Here is a 9551-nt window from a genome sequence, read left to right on the forward strand (position 1 = left end):
AATTGATCAGTAGCTTTGATTTTGTGAGAAATTCTACTTGCCGAAATAGGCAAGGGTTTTCCATATACAATTTCAAAAGGTGCGCCACCAGTAGACTGAATGAGGAGTATTATTGTATGCAAATTGGAGAATATGAATGTACTTATCCCATGAGTTAGGTTGTTGGGAAAATAGATCTAAGATAGTGTTGTTAGTAACCTCAATTTGTCCATTTGTTTATGGATGGAAAGCTGTTGAGAAATCTACTTTAGTGCCTACATTGGAGAATAATGTGATCCAAAAATTACTACAAAATCTTGAGTGTCTGTCAGGAACAATGACTTTGGGTAAGCCATGACATACAAAGATTTGTTTGATAAACATATTTATGGCTTGTTTTTGAGAACTCAAAGTCTTCTTATAAGGTAAGCAGTAAGCTTGCTTGCTTCTTACCTTATAAGTTTGCTTACTCAAATGGTCAATTATTGTCCAAATCATATCGTTATTATGACTTGATGTAGTAATTTTGTTTAGTGCATGATAATCAATACATAATCGATATGTACCATTCTTCTTTTTAACGAGAAGAACTCGAGCACCAAATGGAGAACTACTGGTTCGAAACAATTCGTTATCTAATAGTTCTTCGACTTCTCTTTGAATTTCCTTTTGTTCTAGCATGTTAACTCTATAAGGAGCTTTACATGGCGGTGAACTACCAGGAATTATTTCTATCTTATGGTCTTCTAGACGAGGTTTGGGTAAGCCAAGTGGTAAGTTGTCTATAATGTAATTAGAGAATTTAGAGATGTAAGGGTCGTGAGATATATTTGATTTGGAGTCATCCTCGATATAGTAAGCTGGTTAACTAAAATAAAGAATGTCTTCTCCGTTTTCCATACAACTCTTTTTGCTTGAGTATGAGTCAAAAATGGGCCTAACTCACCTTTGTTTTGGCATTGAAGACAAATTTCTTGGTCATCTTTTATTAAGCACATGTTATGAGTGTCATAGTCAATATGGGGGTTATGCTCATATCTCCATGGCATACCTAAGATGACATCTAGACTTTGTAAAGGTGCCACTAGGAATGTTCTCTTTTCTTTTTAGTGAACCCATTTGTAATTCCAAATCTCCAACTTCCCTAGTGCAGTTGTACTTAGTACCTTGAAATGCAACCTTTATTTTGTAACTAGAGTATGATGCATCTAAGTTAAGTGCTTTCAATGCTTTCTCATAATAAATGAAATCATGCAAAATACCATCATCATGCAATATAGAAATTGATTTTTCTTTTATTTTCCCTTGAATTTTCAATAAAGCATGAATTGAAAGCTTACCTCAATCTGAATAGTCGGGATCAGAGTTACCCTCTTGCTTGAAAGATTCTTCGTTGTCTTCTTCAGTGACATTGAGTCCAGCTGTTGAAGTGGAATTCTTCTTTTTGTTAGGGAAATCTTGTGTGAGGTGTCCTTCCTTATGATAGTTGTAGCATCTGACAATTCGATTCTTTGGTTGTCCATTTGAAGGTTTGTTGTTTCCAAAAACCTCCTTTTGGTCAAATCTTTACCCTTTTTCATCCTGAAATCTCTAGATTTAGTAGATTTTGTAAAAGATTTATCATGAATCTTGAAATCTCTAGATGTTGCTGTTTTACGTTCTGAATTTAGGGCAAGGTCCATAGCAGTGCTAAGGTCATGTGGATGAAACATGTTAACATCAGCTCTAATAGGGTAGGCTTAAGTTCTGCAATGAATTTTCTACATTGCCCTTTTTCCTTGACTTTTTCAATGACTTGAACCTGCAGAAGAATATCCCAAAACTTATCGATATAAGCTTGGACATTCTCTTTATCAACCTGTCGTAGAGTGTCCCATTGTTGGCATGCTTTAGCTTTGTACTGAGATGGTAGAAAATGTTTCTTTAAGTGTTTCTGAAACTCTTTCCAAGTTGAAGATTGATGTTTACCTTGTTTAACCACGTTCCACCATAAAGTTGCATTTTGAATTAAATGATTACAAGCACATTTAATTTTATCTTTTTCGGAGAACTTCTCACTAGAGAAACAACCATCTAGTTGGCTAATCCAAGCAATGAGAAGTCGTGCATATTTCTTGACATCATAATTTTGGAAATTGAATGCCTTTCGACTGATGCGTGAGTCTTTCATAGAATTTTGAGCACGCAATGTAGCTTTAACAATGCGTATGACTTGGTCACTTTCTTCATCATCTGAGTTGAAAGAATCAGAAGCATTGCATTTGCGTTTGGTATGCTTGACTTGACGCTCTAACTCGCGTCGAAGTTCTCTTTCATTGGCAATTTGTTCTTGAAGTGTTGAAATTTGTTCTTGAACCGTGGGCGGAATGGGTAAATCAACCATTGCAACCTTTCTTTCTGAATAGTTTCCTTTTTATGGAAATAAATGAGTTTTCTCGAAAGAAATTTCTTGTGGAGAGATGACAGTAGGAATTTTTAAAACCCTTAAAAAAATGGTATTTAATTAGCTCTGGGTTTTTGTGGGGTTTTCTCTCTTTGAAATTTTTGGTCACAAAAATGTACCCAAGAGAGAGAGAGAGATAGACGGTAATGGAAATAAAGTGTATAAAGTTTGTTGCATAAGGGGGTTTATCCAAGATTTAATATTGAAGCTCTTTTAGTAAAGCTTATAAAGCTAAAGAGTGGCTTTACATAAAGCTTAATATGCTTTTTTTTTAATATCTCCTACGCAACCCCTTTTCTCCAATAGAGCATTTGGTAAGATTTACTAATTAAAGCTTATAAAGCTTACTATACAAAGCTCATAATGCTTTCCATGAATTATTCCAGCGTGTAGCTTAGTAATAAGATTAATAAAAGAAAGATAAATCAAATCGAAGCACGATGTAGTCCACGAGCGCATATTTTATAAAAGCTTCTTTTATGCAATAATCCAGCACAGCTTGATAAAAGCTTATGTGAAGCAATCGGCACATGGCAAATTCCTCCCCCCTGAATTCGCTGCGCGGGTAGCCATGAGTTGGAGGAAAAAGGATAGAATCTTTTTTTTCTAATTAATCAAAAGATTAATTTCTAAAATTTTTCCAATAGTGCATATTTCTCCATACATTGACTCTTGAAGATTTGTACACCGTCCATTATAGGCTCCTTCCTCCCTCCATCCATATAGATGGATCAGAAAGAGGTCAAGAATTTAGCAAAACCGCTTTTCAATTTGAGAGTGGTTTCATGGTTTTCTCAAAATGGTTTACCACCTTCCTCTTACCCTTTGGTTAATAGAGGCAATCCTTTAAAAACCTTTCTCCCTAGGTATCTAGCTCTCATACCATTGCCACTTTTGAAATTAGCTTTCTCCCACTCAATTTTATCCCTTTCTCCCTAGGTATCTACCATTGTCACTCGATCTAAATTTCTAGGGAGAATAGAAATCAATTAAATTGAAAGAAATTGATTTAAATTCAAGAATTCCTCACACATCACATGACCATGATTAAAATATTCAAAAAGAAATGAAAATACTTAGCTCACAAGATGCGACTCCAAATTGGGTACAATCATCCCCCCTCGTGTGTATGGCCTATTTCCCCCACACATGAGTATTTACGAGATATTTTATTCCAAATTAGGCCATAGCATCCAAAAATACAAAAAGTGGTGCTTTTCGTACACGACACTCTCTTATCTTCAAAAATAGAGTTCCTATAATTTGAGGCTTAGGTTTAAAGCATATCACACTTTACCAAATATTAAGGATCAAGTCTATGTTTGATAAACTATATAAAATAAATCAAAATGTGAACAAGCTAGCAGATGCATTTACAAGCTTGTTTACAAAAATGGTGTGCCAAATAATAAATTGGTGCAACTTCTCCACCTCAATCCTTGGAATCCTCTTCACCTATAAAATAACCAACAATAAATTGGTGAAATAAATATTCCATAAGCATAAAAACCATCATCACACACATGTTTGCGAGGCGTAAGTAACCCGAGAATCACCCCTACATACGGACAAACTAAAATAAACATTGGAGACCCCAAGCATATGTTAATAACCACCACACATATTAATATTTATAATGGTATCACCCATGATATTAACATAATTTGGCATGACGCAAAGATAATCCAAGCGTCTCTGAATTATCTAAGAGGGTAGAATAATATTTTTAAGAGGGCTTAAAATATATTCCCATAACATTTTCATACTTTGACATTTCTATGCCATTTAAATTACTCTATAAAGTGACCACCATATCATTGCAAATATTTCATTTTTCTTCCCAAGGCGGTAGCCTAGTGGATAAGACTTTGGACTTTCTATGGGAGGTGCCTGGGTAAGGCTTTGGACTTTCTATGTTGTATTAGTTGTCTGTCAGTGTGATAGATTCTATGATTGTGCATATACATGATGCACAAATGCCTAAGGGGGATTGGTACACTGGTGAAGATATACAACATAAACACCAAAGCTCAGAAGATACAACTAAAGTAGAAGCTACATAATGTGACTAGAGGAAAGCTAAGTAAAATTATTACTTACTAAAGGTTAAAGGGCTTGGAGATATCCTTGATTCTATTGGATCACTAGTAGTTAATGATGATATGCTGCATTAAGAAAAATTTAGACTCACTTTTGGGCCTTTTAAGCTCTTTGAGATTCTAGGGAATATTCCATAAGGACCAATGAGGGTGAGGCTTCCGTTACGAAACTTTTGAGGTTTCTTTTTGGTGGGGAGGCCATAACTTGAGCATAAAAACTCCAAATTTGTCGTAGGTTGGTGTGATAGAGTCCTCTCATCAAGATCTTTCCAATGATATGTTACATGATATAGTTTTGAGGTACTATGGATAGAGTTTTCCACGATCCCCCTTCTCATAATAGAAGGATGACTTGGCATTTCTTAGAGGGTCCAAAAATGTTTCCTAATGTCCATGTTAAAGGGCTTGCATACCCCTGCTTCTATTGGATCCCCAATAGATAATGATGATATGGTGTCTGCCCTAAATGTTATATCTTCATTGGAGTTCAAAAGGACTTTCTTGATTTTTAGGAGTTAATGACTCTTCTCAACTGTGAGAAGATGAATAGCGAGACAGGTTCATCCTTTGGAAATTCAAATGAGCAAGCCTTCTACTTAGATACAAGCAGAGGTAGAGGGTGTAAGAAAAGCTTAATGCATGCATAGAGCTAGAAGCTTAATGCATGCATAGAGCTAGATGCAAGAGCTAGAAGCTTAATTCATGCATAGAGCTAGATGCAAGATCATGCTTCTAGCTCTATGGAGGCTCTTGCATCTAGCTCTATGCAGGATCTATGCATCACGCTCTATACAGGCTCTATGCATCAGGATCTTGCATCTAGCTTAATGGAGGCTCTTGTATCTAGCTCTATGTTGGCTTAATGCACGCATTCTTCGTGCATAAAGGTGTATGCATGCATTAAGCTCTATGCATGCTTCTTTCATGCATTAAGCTCTATGCAAGCTTGCAACAAGAAGCCTATGCAAGCTCTATGCATAAGCTTCATATGCAAGGTTGCAAGAAGCCTATGCATAGATCTTGCAAGAAGCCTATGCAAGCTCTACGCATAAGCTTCATGCAAGCTTGCAAGAATCTTATGCAAATTCTATGCATGAGCTTCTTCATTAACTCTATACAAGGAAAAAATCCTATACAACATTCTTTATCTACCCACCTCCCCATCTTGGGACCTCTTGTATACAAGTAAAAAAAAGAAAAAAAGAAGCAACAGTTTACGGTCCATACCTAGAAGTGAAGAGATTGTGTAAAGATCATAACTCGCAAATACATATAACGTAAGAAAACCAACAAGCGCAAATCAGGCCATTAAGCTCTGTGCATCTAACTTAATGCAAGAAGCATGCATAGAGCTTGCATAGAGGCAAAACTAAGCTTCCATAGAGCTTGTAGAGAAGGCTTGCACATAGAGATAAGAAAGATCTTGCAAGACTATGCATGGAGCTTGCATAGAGGTAAACCTAAGAAAGAGCTTACAAGGCTATGAATAGAGCTTGAAAGCCTATGCATAGATCTTGCAAGAAGCCTATACAAGCTTTATGCATAAGCTTTATGTAAACTTGCAAGAAGCCTATGCATAGCCATTTGTAAGAAGCCCATGTAAGCTCTATGCGCATAAGCTTCATAGGCTTCTTACAATGGCTATGCATAGGCTTCTTGCAAGCTTTGCATGAAGCTTATGCAAGCTCTATGCATAAGATTCATGCAAGATTACAAGAATCCTATGCAAGCTCTACGCATAAGTTCTATGCATGAGCTTCTTGCTTAAACTCTATACAAGGAAAAAAGCCTATACAACATGATTTATCTACCCACCTCTCCATCTTAGGGCCTCTTGTGTACAAGTAAAAAAAGAGAAAAAACAACAAAAGCAGCAAGGGTTTATGGTCCATACTACCTAGAAGGCTAGAAGTGAGAAAATCTTGGCATGCTATTAAAGGAGAAAATCTTTCCAGAGGATAATGAGATCCCGAGCTCTCATGTGGAGGCCAGGGATTTAATATTCACATGATCACAAGATTTTTTGTGATAATAACACATGTGAACAAGTTATTCACATGTTCTCATGTTACCGTTCACAAAATAACAGGTCACTTACCATTTGGGAACCCCTTAAAAGCTTGGCTACACATGGGAATAAGCTATTCACATGTTCTCATGTTACCATCTTCACATAATAGCATGTCAGTGGCCACCTAAGAAGATTTTTTATGCCCGACAAAGATAAATTTTTTAGGCCCTTGCGAAAGCTTTGTGAATATAACATGTGATCACAAGATTCTTTGTGTTATTAACATATGTTATTAACATGTTCACATGTTCTCGTTTACGTCAGTGAAATCCCTGGTGGAGGCCAAAAGATTATTAAGTACGATTGGCATGGATTAAAATTGTATCCATGCTTGTCCCAATGATTGTATCCTATACTGACACAAATACACACATCTCAAGGAATGTGCAAGCTGTAGGGCGCTTAGATAATACAGGAAAGATGTTCAAGGGTAGAAGGTCCCTGCAAAAGTTCTTATACACTTCCCTATCATACCTTGAATAAAACATATGTTCAGGTGCAAATCTATGTCCATGCGCATCCTAGTTGATTCGCTCGCACGGAGACACATTGAGGAGAAGTGGCATATTTTCAAGGAAGAGCCTCGTGACATTTGTCTAGGGCTAGAAATGGATGGTGTGAATCCATTTGATCTACGTAGTTCATCATGGAGCACATGGCATGTTCACCCACTACAAGGGATTGGGCTCATACCCGCGCTCTTAGCCGCTAAAAATGACTTGTGAAAAAAAGTAGCGGGCTCGTGTATCAGCGCGTGTATAATCGCGGCCAGAGACATGCGTGTAAAAACGCGTGTACAATACCTCTCAGACGCGCGTATACACGGGTGTGTAGCCGCGTTTTTTTTTGCAGACGTGTTAATACACGCCAGTATACACGCCTCTTATTCTATTAGACGCGGTTATACACGGGTGTATAGCCGCATCCTGTTCAGTCCCAATGTCCCAGACGCGTTTTTACTTGCGTCTATACACGCGTTTCTTTTATTTAGATGCGCTTATACACGCGTTATTGCCAGTTTATACGCGTTTATACACGCGTAATTTCCAGTGTATCCGCGCAGATACACGCAATTTTTAGCAGTTTTGACGCGTTTATACACGCGAACAGAGAGCAAAAAAAAAATCCAGAGAGTGCTATTTGGTGCCTGAATACTGTTCCAGCATTCCAGCACCCAATAGCACTCTCTGGTTTAGGGTTTTTGGTGCATTAGACCATCCCATTAGACCATCCACGAAGAACATATGCACGAGGGAGATTAAGACAAGAACGACATGAATGCATGCATACATTGTCATTACACGATTCAAGACAGCCATGAATGTAATACTATCGATCAATCAATTCAATATTACTATCAAAATTTCATACATGTATACAAGGGAGTCCATATCTCGAAGTAGCCCATGGCTTGAGTTTACAAAAAAATATATACAATCACATCCTAAATATGGAATGTGATACTACAAATCTGAGTACTACTCAGACCCAGATGATGACTCGGTGCTCCCCTCATGCTCAGATGAGCTCGCATCGGTCGGAATGTCCGAGGAGTAGTGCTCACGTCCACCCTCTGCAGCGGCGGCCGGTGGATCATCAGCAGCTTGTGCCTGTTCAAGTAATATATAGTATATAAGTATATATATATATATATATGCAATTCAATAAACCAAAACCATTCGTTACGAATTTTCAAGTACCTGTCGACCGTATGGTCTCATGGCCAACTCAAACTGCGCGTCCGTAATACGTCCCTCGGCTCTGAAGATGGCCCACGTGTCACGTCTGCTATGCCGGCGAGCATACGCAGTATCGTGGGTTGTGGGCTTCCTCCCCGTAACCCGTCGCTGTATCATAATCAACACAATTTGTAAGATTAAAACAATTCATAGAATCAATGAATTAAGTAAACAATCAAATAAAGTGATAGGATACTTACGAACTCTGCCTCCCATGACTCGACGCCACCAGATCCGAAATGCGAAGATCCAACGGTCTCCATCTGGATCCGTCGTGCCTCCACATGCTGCCTGCTCTTCACGCCACCCTCTGCTCGTTTCTTTGCCTCCTTCCACTCGCGTTTGTGCGCAGTGGCAGGTTTCTCGGCAGGATAGCCACCCGTAGCTACATTTAGCCGGTCATCGTACGCGAGTTTTTTAAGGTGAGATCTTTTATTACTTAAGATCTCCCTTATTCGCGTCCTTCCCCATACATCCGAGAATGTAGCATGTGGGGGATTGGGGTACCGACTGTGTACAGCCTCTATCACCTCCCCAACTAATCGGCTATTTTGATCTTTAAATTTAATAAAACAATTTCTATATGAGTTTGATACTACCCCACGCATGTACTCCATTACCTCCCTCCCCCTCGCATCCATCACTATCCCGCCCCTATCTGTCACATCATAGCAAACCACTCTCTCCATCTCTCTCATCTCCTCCTCTTCCGAACTGTCTCCTCTAACTCTTCTCCCTCTATCTCCTCTCTCATCCCGTGCCCTACTACCTCCCCCACCTCCCCCACCTCCCCCACCAAAGCACCCGCCGCATCCTCCACTCCCACTCTTCCTACTGCTGCGGGTGGAGTCACGACTGGGGGATTGTCTACGTGACGGTGGCTGTGAGCCCTGACGTGACGGTGGCTCTGAGGGAGCACGTGATGGTGGCTGTGAGGGTGTACGTGAGTGTGTCTGGGACGAGGTATGTCTCCTCGGTGGACGTGGAAGAGGAGAAGCTGCATGCCGTCTCGTCGGACTCGGAGGAATAGACGGCACTGGAGTGCCCTGGATACTCGCGGTAGGGGTATAGACACCAGAGGCAGGGAAGGAGGGGGATGAGCATACATATACTCTGTAAGCTCAACCGGACCAGGTTGGCGCCCAAAGTGATTCATCATCTCCATCAACCAATTGCTATACGCAAATGGATCGGATGAAGAACCTGGAATATCCATAAAG

This window comes from Cibotium barometz, chromosome 57 (assembly GCF_041138505.1).
Source record: "Cibotium barometz isolate CiBa-2024 chromosome 57, ASM4113850v1, whole genome shotgun sequence".
Lineage (NCBI taxonomy): Eukaryota > Viridiplantae > Streptophyta > Polypodiopsida > Cyatheales > Cibotiaceae > Cibotium > Cibotium barometz.